This window comes from Martes martes (genome assembly GCF_963455335.1).
Source record: "Martes martes genome assembly, chromosome: 8".
NCBI lineage: Eukaryota > Metazoa > Chordata > Mammalia > Carnivora > Mustelidae > Martes > Martes martes.
Window position 1 is genome coordinate 58366193 of NC_137895.1, and position 16405 is coordinate 58382597.

Below are 16405 nucleotides of genomic sequence, written 5' to 3' on the forward strand. Positions count from 1 at the left end.
GTCAATACTTTCAGAGCCATCTAATTGGTTTGGCTTTCTTTCCTCTGCCACTTCTTCCTCCTCTTACTTCGCCTCTTCTTTTGTGCTTGCCAGTTCTCTCAGAAACAATATATAAGATGGCACAGTCTTCCTACCATTCCAGTGGCTAAGCGACAGTTACATCCAAAAACTTCATACTTACACAGATTCTCTGCACGTAACTGTTAATTCCCATTTAACTCACTGACAGTTCACAGTACTAATATCTCCACCTTACATTTTTCTTAATAAGACACTTACTTATCCATGATCTCAATTTATTCTCACAACATGTAATCTGGAAGGTAAGCAGAGTCCATAGGCCCATCATTCCCATTTTAAAAATAGGCAAACCGGGGTGCCTGGGTGGCTCAGTGGGGTAAAGCCTCTGCCGTTGGCTCGGGTCATGATCTCGGGGTCCTGGGATTGAGTCCCGCATTGGGCTCTCTGCTCAACGGGGAGCCTGTTTCGCGCTCTCTCTCTGCCTGCCTCTCCACCTACTTGTGATCTCTGTCTGGCAAATAAATAAATAAAATCTTAAAAAAAAAAAAAATGGGCAAACTGGCACAGGGAAGTCAGGTAACCAGGACTGGGCATGAAGGTGGGGGGAGCTCCAGATTCAGCCTGGGGCTCTCCCACAACTTCACACTAACGGCATGTCACGGATAACTGTAGTATTTCTCAGAATACATGCAAATGTCAAAATTTCCTAAGAAACAACAGATGGCTTTAAATAGCTAAATTTTTCTACAAATGGACCCACCTTAAAAATGAAAATATGCTCCAATTCTTATGCTTCTACTTCAGTCCAATGAGAGCAGTGTTAAAAATGACCTGTGGATAAAAATAACTGAATAAAAATAAGATTTATTTTGAAGCATGGTATGACAGCTGTACCTGCTCTTGTTTAATATGTGTATTTGTTCTCTTTCACTTAAATTTTTTGTTCTCTTTTTATGTAGATTAAAATTTAATGGATGGAAAAGATAAAGAGGAAAGAAGTCATAAAGGATCAAATATTGCAATGAGCACACTACCATGCCATCTGATAAATCCTTGCAGTACTCTGAGAACTACTTAACTTCTAAACAAACTAAACTTCTAAGACTTATACTAGGATCTGAACATACCCATGCTTCAGAGTTACTTTATTTTGCATCTTTTTACATTTATCTGGCATTTCACACACTATATTTATAGAATAGGAATATTCAATTTTTTCCTATATATAATTAGACTTGTATATTCAGCTCAAGGTGTACAAACACACATAGTAACCTAGGTATTTACAATGGAGACCCACACTCTGAGTGCCTGTTTTTAAATGACATATCTGTGTGACTTACAATATTGTAATATATATTCTAAGTAGGCACCTATCCATTAGATAAAGAATCCATATGTGTGAAAATGTTTTTAAAGTTAAATAACAAGACAAAGAGTTTGTGCTTTAAATAAAAAAAGATCACTAAAAAGATTAATTAAATTAAAAAAATCAAAACAATCACTAATACCGTATAATGCTTAAGAACTAATAATTGCAGTATGGACTTCTTTGTCACATGATTCTAAAAGCAATGAAAAGGGACTCTGGAGTATAGGAGTTCGAATCTGAGTCCCAACTCTATAACACATTGGAAATACTGAAGATCGGCAATTCATTCTTCTGTTCAGATCCTCATATAATCTAATCTCACTTGCCTAGAGGCCACACATCAGTGACAACCTCAGCAATGTCACAGAGTAAATTAAAAAGTTACACGGCTAGTTAAATAGATGCCATAAAGTCTATGTGTTAAACTTCTCCATTTTACTCAGAAAATGCCCTCAAGCTCAGTTTAGATCATTTAAAATCTCATTTTAGAAAAAGTTCAAATGAAGTTGGCAATCAAATCAATCCACAGCAGTTTAGAAGCACTGGTCAGATTCATTAAATCTGAATTTGGGGAGCTAGGGTTACTGGAGATACATAAAGAAAAGAGCAGAGAGAAACTGATAGAGTATAATAACAAGAGAAATATGACATACAATGGGAAGAAAAAATTCATAAGGCATCCTGAAAATATATGATATAGAACCACAGGACCATGCACTATATTACACCCATATTATGATGCAAATAAAGAGTATGCACAGTGATAAATTATATTCTATTTAAGAAGACAAGAAAGTACTTGATACTGGAAAGAAAAATTACCATATTAATAATTCAAAAATAAATTTTAAAAATTCTAATATGTAAAGAATTATACTTGAGGGGTGGGAGCGATGGGGTGGCTGGGTAATGGACACTGGGGAGGGTACGTGCAATGGTGAGCGCTGTGAATTGTGTAAGACTAATGAATCACAGACTTGTACCCTTGAAACAAATAATGCACTATATGTTAATAAAAAATAAAATAAATTTAAAAATAAAGAATTATACTTTAACTCAAGAAGTAGATAGCTAGGAAATGCACTTGTTTGTGAATCTGAAAAGGATATTACTAGTAAAACCTAATAAATGAGATGCTAATGTAGTTAAATGAGCAAATACAGAGGACTTATGCCACATAATTAAAACCAAGCACTATATTAGATACACAGAGTGAAATCTCTCCCCTCATAAAGTTCACAGTTCAACAGAAAATGCCACCATACACATAAATAAATTTTAACACTATTAAGTTGTATAATAGAGGTATAAGTAAGAGACATATAGTATTTGGTTGTCTCTCAAATGTTGATGTACAATGCTTAGACACTTTAATTTAGAAAGGGTTGTAAGTGTGACTTTAAAAAGGCTAGAACATATAAAGTACACAAGAAAAGATATATCAAAAGTAAAACTCTGTGACACATATTAAAAATGAGCATCAAAAACTCCCTCCCTCCTTTTTTACTGTAATAGCAAAGAAAGCTACTGACAACAGTTAGCATTTATTGAGAATTTATTAGTTCTAAGCTCTGCTCTCAGAGCCTAACATGTCTGAACACATTCAACCCTCAGCAACAACCATATGATGAAGGTTCTATTATTTTCCTGGTTTAAAAATAAGAAAATGGAGGCACACAGACAGTAATTTGCCCAAAGTTACACTAGCTAAGAAACAAAATTTAAACACAGGAAGTCTGGCTTTCGAATCCATGCTTTTCACCACTAGATACCTGAGAGGGAACTAAATGCCTAGTGATGTACTGTCCTATAGAATGTATACTTCTCGAGAACCTTAGCATCCATAATCATCAGCGATATTGATCTGAAATTCTCCTTTTTGGTGGGGTCTTTGCCTAGTTTGGGGATCAGGGTAATGCCAGCTTCATAAAAAGAGTCTGGAAGTTTTCTTTCTGCTTCAATTCTTAGAAACAGCTTCAGGAGAACAGGTATTATTTCTTCTTTGAAGGTTTGGTAGAATTCCCCAGGGAATCCATCAGGTCCTGGGCTCTTGTTTTTTGGGAGGTTTTTTGTTTTTTGGTTTTTTTTTAAGATTATTTATTTATTTATTTGAGAGATCACAAGTAGGCAGAGAGGCAGGCAGAGAGAGGAGGAAGCAGGCTCCCTGCCGAGCAGAGAGCCCGATGCGGTGCTCGAGCCCAGGACCCTGGGATCAGGACCCACGCCAAAGGCAGAGGCTTTAACCCACTGAGCCACCCAGGCGCCCCTGGGAGGTTTTTGATCACTGCTTCAATCTCATTACTAGCTATTGGTCTATTCAGGTTGTCAGTTTCTTCCTGATTCAGTTTTGCTAAGATTCTCAACAAGATCCTAGCTAATAGGATCCAACAGTACATTAAAAAGGTTATCCACCATGACCAGGTAGGATTTATCCCTGGGTTACAAGGGTGGTTCAACATTCGCAAATCAATCAATGTGATAGAACAAATCAATAAGAGAAGAGAGAAGAACCACATGGTCCTCTCAACTGATGCAGAAAATGCATTTGACAAGATACAGCATCCATTCCTGATTAAAATGCTTCAAAGTATAGGGATAGAGGAACATTCATCAACTTCATAAAATCTTTCTATGAAAAACCCACAGCAAACATCATCCTCAATGGGAAAAAGCTGACAGCCTTACTTTTGAGATCAGGAACACGACAAGGATGCCCACTCTCACCACTCTTGTTCAACATAGTATTAGAAGTCCTAGCAACAGCAATCAGACAACAAAGAGAAATAAAATGTATTCAAATTGGCAATGAAGAAGTCAAACTATCTCTCTTTGCAGATGACATGATACTTTATATGGAAAACCCAAAAGACTCCACCCCCAAACTACTAGAACTCATACAGCAATTCAGTAATGTGGCAGGATACAAAATCAGTGCACAGAAATCAGTTGCTTTCTTATACACTGACAATGAAAATACAGAAAGGGAAATTAGAGAATCGATTCCATTTACTATAGCACCAAGAACAATAAGATACCTGGGAACAAACCTAACCAAAGAGGTAAAGGATCTGTACTCACGGAACTACAGAACACTCGTGAAAGAAATTGAAGAAAAAAATGGAAGACCATTCCATGCTCATGGATCGGAAGAATAAGCATTGTTAAAATGTCTATGCTGCCTAGAACAATCTATACTTTCAGTGCCATTCCGATCAAAATTCCACTGGCATTTTTCAAAGAACTGGAGCAAACAAGCCTAAAATTTGGATGGAATCAGAAGAGACCCCAAATTGCTAAGGAAATGTTGAAAAAGAAAAACAAAACTGGGGGCATCACGTTGCCTGATTTCAAGCTTTACTACAAAGCTGTGATCACCAAGACAACATGGTACTGGTGTAAAAACAGACACATAGACCAGTGGAGCAGAGAAGAGAGCCCAGATATGGACCCTCAACTCTATGGTCAAATAATCTTCGACAAAGCAGGAAAAAAATACACAGTGGAAAAAAGACAGTCTCTTCAATAAATGGTGCTGGGAAAATTGGACAGCTAGGTGTAGAGGAATGAAACTCGACCATTCTCTTACACCATATACACAGATAAACTCGAAATGGATAAAAGACCGCAAGTGAGGCAGGAATCCATCAGAATCCTAGAGGAGAACATAGGCAGAACCTCTTTGACATCGGCCACAGCAACTTCTTTCAAGATACGTTTCCAAAGGCAAAGGAAACAAAAGCGAAAATGAATTTTTGGGACTTCATCAAGATCAAAAGCTTCTGCACAGCAAAGGAAACAGTAAACAAAACAAAAAGGCAACCCTCGGAATGGGAGAAGATATTTGCAAATGACAAAACAGACAAAGGGCTGATATCCAAGATCCATAAAGAACTCCTCAAACTCAACACACACAAAACAGATAATCATGTCAAAAAATGGGCAGAAGACATGAACAGACACTTCTCCGATGAAGACATACAAATGGCTAACAGACACATGAAAAAATGTTCATCATCTCTAGCCATCAGGGAGATTCAACTCAAAACCACATTGAGATACCAGCTTACACAAGTTAGAATGGCCAAAATTAACAAGACAGTGAACAACAAGAGTTGGAGAGGATGTGGAAAAAGGGGAACCCTCTTACACTATGGGTGGGAATACAAGTTGGTGCAGCCACTTTGGAAGACAGTGTGGAGATTCCTTAAGAAATTAAAAATAGAGTTTCCCTATGACCCTGCAATTGCACTGCTGGGTATTTACCCCAAAGATACAGATGTAGTGAAAAGAAGGGCCATCTGTACCCCAATGTTCATAGCAGCAATGGACAAAGTTGCCAAACTGTGGAAAGAACCAAGATGCCCTTCAACGGATGAATGGATAAGGAATATGTGGTCCATATGTACTATGGAGTATTGTGCCTCCATCAGAAAGGTTGAAAGCCCAACTTTTGTATCACTGTGGACAGGACTGGAAGAGATTATGCTGAGTGAAGTAAGTCAAGCAGAGAGAGTCAATTATCATATGATTTCGCTTATTTGTGGAGCATAAGGAATAACTTGGAGGGTATGGGGAGATGAAGAGGAGAAGGGAGTTGGGGGAAATTGGAGGGGGAGACGAACCATGAGAGACTGTGGACTCTGAAAAACAATCTGAGGATTTTGGAGGGGCGGGGGGTGGGAGGTTGGGTGAGTCTGGTGGTGGGTATTATGGAGGGCACGTATTGCATGGAGCACTGGGTGTAGTGCATAAACACTGAATTCTGGAACACTGAAAAGAAATTTAAAAAATAAATAAAAATTAAAAAAAAAAAAAAGAATGTATACTTCTCAAAGCTTCACACATTGTTTGTTTTAAAAAGATCTACTATCAGGGGTGCCTGGGCAGCTGAGTTGGGTAAGCATCTGACTCCTGATCTCAGTTCATGTCTCCAGATGCTTTTCACAAAAATGTTAAAATTTCCCCCAATGGAAAAAAAAAAAAAATTTCCCCCAATGACTCCTACTTATTATAAAAACTCAAGAAACTGATATAGAATCAAGCATTTACTCAAACTTTTTTAAAAATATTTTATTTATTTGTCAAAGAGAGCACAAGCAGGGGAAGCAGCAGGCAGGGCAGGCAGAGGAAGCAGACTCCCTGCTGAGCAAGGAGCCGAATGTGGCACTGGATCCCAGGACCCTGGGATCATGACCCAAGCCAAAGGCAGACACTTAAGGACTGAGCCACCCAGGTGTCCCAACTCAAACTTCTTAAAACAAACTGTACAATTAGCTAAACAAATAGTAGATGTAGTAGATGAGGGAGAGTTTTTCTTTATAGACAATTCCAGATAATAAATCAATATAAAGTAGAAATTAAAATACCATATTCTGCAACTCCTAATGAATTAAAGTATCTAGGCAAAACAGCTAATAGTATGAAAAAAAGAAAAACCATCATATATTTTATATCTCCGGAGGGAAGAAGAAATACCATTCATGTTCAAAACATGGGAACAAAGGGAGGAAAAGAAAGAAGGGAAGAGAGAGAGGGAGGTGGGAGAGAGGGAAGAAGGAAGGAAGAAACAAAGAGAGGGAGGGAGGGAGTGATAGATAGGAAGGAAGGGAATCTGCATTTGATTAAACCTTTAGATACTTCTATCATTTTATAAAAAATACACAGGAGAGAAGTATATGTTAAACTATACCACAGAGACATCATCAGCAATATCTAGCAAAATACATATTAATAACCATAAAGAACATTATTTGGACCTTGAATCAAAATATAAAAAGAAGACTTATGAAACCACTGGCAAATCAAATATTAACTAAATATTTAATAATACTCAGAAATAACTTTTATTTTCAGGTATGATAATTAAATTATGGTTACAACATTTTAAAAGGGTTTTTATCTTTTAGAATGACATACTGAGGGGCTCCTGTGTGGCTCAGTCAGTTAAACATCTACCTCTGGATCAGGTCACAATCCCAGGGTCCTGAGATCGAGGCCCACATCGGGGTCCTTGCTCAGCGGGGAGTCTGCTTCTCCCTCTCCCTCTGCCCCTCCTTCCTGGGCTCATGCTCTCAATCTCTCTGTCTTTCCTCTCTCATTCACTCTCTCTCAAATGAATAAATAAAATCTTTAAAAAAAAAAAAGAATAACATACTGAAATTATTACATACACAATGGTGGTATCTGAGATCTGCTGTGTTTCACAAGGGAGGGAAGAAGTGGGCAGATGGATGAACCAAGATTAGCCCAGAGTTAATAACTGCTAAAGCTTGATGGTGGCTACACAGGGGTTCATTCTGCTATTCTGTCTACCTTGTATATTTGAAGGTTTCCAAAATATAGTTTAAAAAAATATGAAGTACAAAATAAATCAAAATAAACGGTACTTACATATTCTAACAGAAGTACTTTTAAGAATTTAAAACTTAACTACATGTTCCCATGTTATAACAAAATAATAATTCTAACTAATGTCTGAACTAGTAGATATGTGTCTTAATTGTTTAGCTAAAATGTAATGTTCTGAGGCAATTATCATATGACCTCCCTGATATGAGGAAGTTGAGAGGCAATGTGCGGGGTTTGGGGGATAGGAAAGGAATAAATGAAACAAGATGGGATCAGGAGGGAGACAAACCATAAGAGACTCTTAATCTTCACAAAACAAACTGAGGGTTGCTGGCAGGGGTGGGGGTAGGGAGAGGGTGGTTGGGTTATGGACACTGGGAAAGGTATGTGCTATGGTGAGTACGCTGTAAAATGTAAACCTGGTGATTCACAGATGTGTACTCCTGGGGCTAATAATACATTATATGTTAATTAAAAAATTTAAAAAAATTTTTAAATGTTATATTCTGTATATAAGTAATGGTCAAACTCTTTATTAAGTATAGCTAGTACACTGAAAACAGCAGTTTCTCTGAGAATGGAAAAGTAGTGATTTTAAAAATATAAGCAAACTGCCAGACTTTAAATGTTTTACTTCCAAAGTTTTCTGTTCATGTCAGCTGGCACTAGGAAGAAACATGGTGAACTAGTGGGGTGCACAGTTTGGTTCAAATTCTTCATATATGGATAATACATATGTAATTTTTATTGTATGATGAATCCTGTTAAGTGAGAAACAGTTGTATTCATCACAAAAAGGTGAAAAGAACAAAGGCTTTGAAATACAATTTTTGATCCCTCACTTAAGTTTTACATCATCTCAAGCAAGTTCCAGCTCCTTTATCTGTAAAATGAAAAAAATAATTTCTTCCATATAATGTTGTGATATGTGATTTGTTATATTATGAAAGATGCAATATATTTTAATCTTTCATATAAGCTACAAAAGTGCCAGTAAAGGCACACACACACACACATTTCCTAGCACTGTTCTGTTAGTGTTTCACAGTAGCTAATATTCTAATTGTCAATATCCAATCATTGTTCTGATAGCTAATAGTACTGTTATGTCACCTGATATTAAACTCACCTCTCGGGGCGCCTGGGTGGCACGGTGGGTTAAGCCTCTGCCTTCGGCTCGGGTCATGGTCTCAGGGTCCTGGGATCGAGCCCCGCATCGAACTCTCTGCTCGGTGGGGTGCCTGCTTCCCCCTCTCTCTCTGCTTGCCTCTCTGCCTACTTTGATCTCTGTCTGTCAAATAAATAAAATCTTAAAAATAAAATAAGCTCAATTCTCTCCAAATGCCAACAATATTCTCCACTGGTGGAAATAATTTGGAAAACATATCCACTCTGATGAACTAAGAAACCCCTTTATACACTGAAGCTATGAGTGTCCTTTATGTAATCAGCAGGACAAAAATTTGCCTCTAACTTTTATTTACCTAAGTTGTAAAGATTTGGGATAAATATGTTGTTACAAATGTTTCAAGATAGGCTGCTTTCAGTCACATAGCCAAATGTAAGTTATATCTGGAATTTATCTTTGGTGTTTGATGGATAAGTCTACCCTAAAAATACCAAAGTAATTCATTGGACTAATGGTTCTGTAAGAAAATTCTTACCCTTGAAGATAAAGTAGCAATAAGAATGACCTTCCTTCCAACTCAACTGAGGCCCTAGGGCATATCTTCCATGTACCTTAAAGCTTTCTTTTGTCATAATTTGTTTTATCATTCACTGCTTTATATACTAGTCCCATAATTGGAATATAAGCTCCAAAAAGACAGAGGAAAACTTTTTTGGGGGGTGGGGGGAGTATCATCAGCATAGACAGTGCCTGGCAACAGCAGCTGCTTAATATGTGTTTGCTGAATTCACATATGAGTACATACACTTGCTTCCCTAAGGACTTCTGGATCAAATCATTAAGTACCTCCTTGTTAAACACTCCATGATGGGACTGAGCCTACCACTCCTGGGACCAGAACCGAGAGAGACTTCCATTGTGGTCTTATCCTACCCTTATTCTGCAGAGGGCCCATCTACTTCAGATCATTCAAATTCAGCACAGACCATATCCCTGGGTTCCTCTTCCAAGCCTAGCCTCCAATCTGCCACACCAGCTAACATTCACTGACAACACTCTCTGCGAAAAGTACTCTACCAAAAGTTCATGTGATCTTTATGATATCCTAGGAGTAAGTATTAGTATTATTCCTATCTTACAGGTGAAGGCTAAGGCTTAAAGAGGTTATGAAATACATCCAAAGTCCCAAGGTTATAGAGCAGAGGAAGGATTTGAGCCAGGGCTGCCTGAACGTGGTCCACATTCTCAATCACTGACTCCCCTGAACAGAAGACTACTATTAAACAAAACTTTTCAAAAAAGACTCTGACAGTCCCTTGAGATTTAAATAAGCTTTAGAAAGCAACATCAGTTTCCTTTGGGGAGTCCATTTTTTCCTCTTACATTTTCTGACACACAGGGACCCTAATCAACAGAAGCTACTCTAAGACAGCAGCAGACAGAGTTTAGGATAGAAATCATGCTTAAAGAAAAAAATCTGAGCAGTCTAGAAATCCTGTGAACAAGACTAGAAAAATAATGAAAAGGAGAGATGCAGAATCTAATTGTATAAAAGACTAGATCACTATTAATGACAAATATCTATATAGAACTTAAAAGCTACAAAGCCCATAAAAATACACACACTAATCCACTAAACAGGGATTTCCTAAGGTACATGGTTTTATGTAGATTTGACACTGAATCTTTCATTAGAGCCAGTAAAAATAGTAAAGGTTAATGAGTAAGACAGTTCTTCCCAAGTTTACATCTCAGCTTTGAGAATCACTGCATGGCTTTAAGAAACGTACTTATTAACCACACTGAGCCTCAGTTTCCAGGTATGTAAAACAGAAATAATACCTCCTGTACAGCAAAATCATGAGAAAAACCATTAATACATCATGTTGTCCAAAGCCATTAACCTAAGTACATCTGTTCAAAAGCAGCAGCAGCAAAGAAACTATTACTGAGCTGTCCTCAGGCTTAGAATCCCAGGTAGAACCAGACTGCCTACATGGGGCTCCCCACCCATATAGGTATATCTAAAAACACTGCTCTTCACCAGAGCAGGCTTCAAGGACAAGCAATAAGAATGATTAGCACAGGGACACCTGGGTGGCTCGGTGGCTTAAGCCTCTGCCTTCAGGGACGCCTGGGTGGCTCAGTTGGTTAGGCCACTGTTTTCGGCTCGGGTCATGATCCCAGGGTCCTAGGATCGAGTCCCGCATCAGGCTCCTTGCTCGGTGGTGAGCCTGCTTCTCTCTCTGCCTCTGCCTGCTGCTCTGCCTGCTTGTGTTCTCCCCCTCTCTCTCTCACAAATAAATAAGTAAAATCTTAAAAAAAAAAAAAAAAGTGTTTAAAAAAAAAAGCCTCTGCCTTCGGCTCAGGTCATGATCTCAGGGTCCTGGGATTGAGCCCCAAGCCCTGCATCGGGCTCTGTGCTCAGCGGGGAACCTGCTTCCCCCTCTCTCTGCCTGCCTCTCTGCCTGCTTGTGATCTCTGTCTGTCAAATAAAAAAATAAAATCTTTAAAAAAAAAAAATGGTTAGCACATACTTTTTTTTTTTTTTTAACTGAGCTCTATGCCTAACGTGGGGTCTGAACTCATGACCCCAAGATCAAGAGTCTCATGCTGTATCTACTAAGCCAGCCAGGCACCCTGGTTAGCACATACCTTCTAAAGGGTAAAAGCCACTGGGAAACCATTAACCACTCCCAACTTAGATTAACCAAACTGCTTTCCTGATAACACCAAGTTGGGATCAGTACAGTCATTGTTAACAAGGAAACGGTTTCACCTAAAGCAGAGGTGAGAAAGAATGGAAATAGCTCTTGTAACAAAAAGCCTGGCCTCTTCCTGTTTCATCCTATGACAAACCCTGTGACACCTCCCTCTGTCTCCCTCTGCAGTCAATTACACGGCTCTAGGTCCAAGGCACACAAGGATGAACCATGAAGGTTCACAGGAGAGTTGAGGGCAACAGATCAGTACCAGTAACAATAGCCAGGATCTGAGAGTTTGCTGTGTGCCAGGCTCTTCAAGTGCTTGGCGTTTAATAATTTAATTCTCACAGCAAGGCCACAAGGTAGGCAGTTATACTGTTAGATTTAAAAAAAAAAAAAAAAAAAGGCATGAAGAACTGTAATAACTTGCAAATCCATTCAGCCACTAAGCAGTGAAGTTGGACTCAAACCCAGATGGATAACATAATATGATAAATGCTGGAACACCAGTTATGAGAACATCGAGGCCCCCAAATTTAAGTAAATCGGTTAGGTACAGATCCAGTTAATACATATATTTTAGGGGCACCTGGGTAGCTCAGTCGGTTAAGCGTCTGTCTCTTGATTTTTGGCTCAAGTCTTGATCTCAGGGTTGGGAGATCAAGACCCACAGCAGACTCTGCCCTCTCCCTCTGGATTTCTAAAGTCTTAGAAATCCTTAGAAATACACAAAGAGAAGGTAAACAAAGACATGGGCCCCATCTTTAAAACCTTCATGGGCCATATAGATAACAGCTCAGGTTCACTACCTCTTAGCAGAAACATCAACAGTTGTTACATTTGGTTTTGCTCATACAAAGAAGTTTAAAAACAATAAATGGTGAGTGATTAGGGCAATGCATTGCCCAAATGAAACCAGTTGGCATTATTAAACTGATTTTCAATCAGGACATTATTAAACTGATTTAATCAGGATTACCATCAGGACAAAAAAAAGTGATCACATCATAAAATATCATGAACCACTCTGGCAATGAATGGCTAAAAGGTTAGGCTTAGGCCATTTTCTGTAATACATAGGTTTTACATGGAGTTGCATACCCACCTGATACCTTTATTAGAGAAGAAGAAGCATCACACAATCAAGCCAGTAAAGGTCTTTTTGAGGAGAGCCTGCCCACACCAGTTAATTAACCAGATGTTTCATTCAGTGACACATCTAACAGATAAGTTATTCTTTCTTGAAGCAACAGTCTTAGGGAGATTTTCTGGAATTAAACTGCCCTCGGTTTTACCGTGTGAAGAGATTAGTCCTATAATACATGCTATCCTACTAGTCAATCCTCATTATCTGCAAAGTGTAATTTAACATTTATAATATTAGCCCCATACTTTTGTCCAATAAAACATTTCTCCCTGATTTCCCAATTTATTCAACATAGAACTTGATCTTTCCCACAAAACAAGTTTACTCTCCAAATTTACTCATTTATTTTAATGCAACTTTCTATCTGATCACTCAGCTTGAAATTCTCGTTGTTAACTGACTTCTCCCTCTTTTCCACTCTGGATCTCCTCGTGCCAGGATTATTAAAATATACTTAACTGGTCTTCCTATTTCAACTAACTTCTCCTTCTAATCCTTTTTCTAAGACTGAAAATTCACTCTTAAAAAGCAATGCTTTTACTTTGCTTTCTTCTATCCCAGAACCAAAGACAGCAACATATAAGATCACCTAAAAGAAACAACATTCACTTTGGTAATCAAGACGGCTGGGTTCTAGCCCCAATTTCTCCACTCACTTATTTGAATGATTCATTTTGGTTTCCTTACCTGGAAAACATGACTCCTAGGCTATAAGAACTCTGTGATCACTTACTTTGAGAGTAACCAATCTCTTGTCCTGGAATTCGTGGTCCAACATAACGGAGCTAATTGACCTCATCTACAACTATCCCCCAGCAAGTATTCTCCTACCCTTAGCTACTGTCTATATGCTCCTGAATATGTCAGTCGTGCTTGTGCCATACTTATTCCTTCTTCTAAAATGACCTCACCCTTCTCTTACCAAAAACATTCTCAAACAGAAGGGTTACAAGGAATTATGTTCTTCTCTGTCCTTTTCTGACATTTGCAAATTTTTTACACTCTGTATTATGTATGCACTAAATGTTCGGGGGGGAAAAATTCCCAAACCAGAGCTATAAGGAAAAAATATCTCAACACACAAAGCCTAGTGATAATTACCTAGTAATTATCAATAATATGCGCTTTTTCTTCCTAGAGATTTTACTTTTTGTACACATGTGGCCCCATTAACTCTAAAATTTAACCTTTAAGCTGTGGCCCCCATTAAAGGACTCAATAGTTAATGAACTGATTTTATTTTGGTTCTTTGAAGTGCACAGTCTAATTTATCAATGCTCAGATGAAGTGGATATCAATGTAGTTAGTGAAAGTACTTAATTTTAGCATCAACAAATTCACTCCGTTTCCTAGGAACAACCAATTTTTAAACACCAAACCATACTATTTTATGAGCAGCAAGTTAGTTCCAATCATATCAATTCAGTAATTTTGTAAGTTATTTTTTATGAGCTGATCTGAGAACCCCCAATTACCCTCTTCAAAACCGCACTGATAAGAAAATGCCAGTTGATGAAATAATAACTGGGAAGGAAGGCCAAACACGTTCTCAGTTCTCCCCGGGGATCATTCAGCTTACCGAAAGGAGAAAACAAGGACCCAGAGATACCACACAGACCTGATTTTGACAAACAACAGAACCAATACTCATTTACAAAAAAAATCAGTGCCCCTTAACATACTAAAAAGAGCAAAGAATGTGCTCTCAGAAGGCCTGTGCCAAACCCACCATTTACTAACATATCACCACAGGAAAGTCTCACAAACTCGTGTCCTCAGGTATCTCAGCAGCAAAATGGGGATCGTCATAATACCAGCCTTGTCTACTACATAAGACCTTTGAGACTCAGGGGCGCCTGGGTGACTCAGTGGGTTAAGCCTCCACCTTCAGCTCAGGTCATGATCTCAGGGTCCTGGGATTGAGTCCCGCATCGGGCTCTCTGCTCAGCAGGGAGCTTGCTTCCTGCCTCTCTCTGCCTGCCTCTTTGCCTACCTGTGATCTCTCTCTCTGTCAAATAAATAAATAAAGTAAAATCTTAAAAAAAAAAAAAAAGACCTTTGAGACTCAAATAACACAATTATGTAAAAGTGTTCCCATAACAGAAAAAATGCTTCACAATGCAAATTAAGATATTATGTAAGTAATATTCATAAATCAAATAGTCACCAATTGTAACTATTTATTATCAAATAAATTTACTTAGCAGGAAAACTAAAATGATAAGAGAAGAATCATCCTTAATGATAACAATTTTGTAAGTCTGGGTTTTTATACATCTTGCTTTTTAAAGTAGGACACACATAACTCCACATAAACAATTTCAGACAGTTAAGTGTCTGAACACCTTTTCTTAAAGATCTCTAGGGAGAGAAATTCCATAGCTCTCTTGGTGTTTTTCCCTCTAGAACTGAACAACTCAATGTATAAAAAAGTTCTGATTTCTTTTATCTGACATAAAGAAAATAAAACACACCAAGGTGGTGTAAAAGAGTAATTGGCTAAGAAAAATTCTATTCTACAATAAGTTTTATGGCAGATAGAGACAAAATATCCAAGGTATAATGGACCTAAGCTTTCTCTCTTTCAACAAATCCCTCCTTGCAGAGGTGAAAACATACATTGCCTAAACAAAAGGAAAAAAATGCAGATCAGGTTTCTTAAATTTCATAATGGAATACTAACCTCGACACCTGCCAACCTAGCATATAAAACAAGGTCTTCTTTTCAATCCATACCATACCATAGAACATCAGTACTTCACATACTATCTCAGATGTTATCATTAAACTCCTGACAAAAGCAAATACTAAGACAATTGATGCTAGAAAGAATTTAAGGTCCATTTAACCAAAATTCACAAGATCCATGCCTGTGGTCCTTTGGAAGAGCTGAATGTAATGTACCTTAACTATAGTACTTTCATTGTTAGCAGGATGTTTTATTACCGGACTATTTAAGGTTATGCCTTGGCTCTTACTAAGGGACAATGTAAGAAATAAAGACTTAAAAGAGGGGTTTTGTTTTGTTTTGTTTTGTTTTTTAAAAGATTTTATTTATTTATTTATTTGACAGACAGAGATCACAAGTAGGCAGAGAGAGAGGAGGAAGCAGGCTCCCCGCTGAGCAGAGAGCCCGATGTGGAACTCGATTCCAGGACCCCGAGATCATGACCTGAGCCAAAGGCAGAGGCTTTAGCCCACTGAGCCACCCAGGTGCCCCAAAAGAGGGTTTTTTTTTTAAAGATTTTATTTATTTGAGAGAGAGAGAAATTGAGAGAACAAGTGGGAGGAGAGGCACAGGGAGAAGTAGACTCCCTACTTAGCAGGGTGCCCCATCCTGGGGCTTGAGCCCAGGACCCTGGGATCATGACCTGAGCTGGAGGCAGACGCTTAACTGAGCCACCCAGGCACCAAAAAAATGTTTTTATTCTGGCTTCCAAACTGTCCAACATGCTATTTGGACACTCTCTGTGGCATTTCACTGACAATTCACATGTTACAATTTATTGAAATTCTTACTTGCTTGTCCATCACCTCCCCTGGACATTAAATTTAAGGACAGAAACTCTATTTTTTTTTAAAGATTTTATTTATTTATTTGACAGACAGAGATCACAAGTAGGCAGAGAGGCAGGCAGAGAGAGAGGAGGAAGCAAGCTCCCTGCTGAGCAGAGAGCCCGATG

At 38.3% G+C, this 16405-nt stretch overlaps 1 protein-coding gene across 2 annotated transcripts in view; it reads right to left on the reverse strand.

The window, feature by feature from the left end:
- EPS8 (EGFR pathway substrate 8, signaling adaptor) overlaps positions 1–16405 on the reverse strand; it is a 181878-nt gene that overhangs the window by 120669 nt on the left and 44804 nt on the right. The window contains exon 2 of one of the 2 annotated variants that reach the window (XM_080810597.1): positions 782–852. The exons of the other annotated variant lie outside the window; for it this stretch is intronic. The gene's annotated coding sequence lies outside the window, so the exon portion shown is untranslated. The remainder of the gene's footprint in view (positions 1–781; positions 853–16405) is intronic. 2 annotated transcript variants of the gene reach the window in all.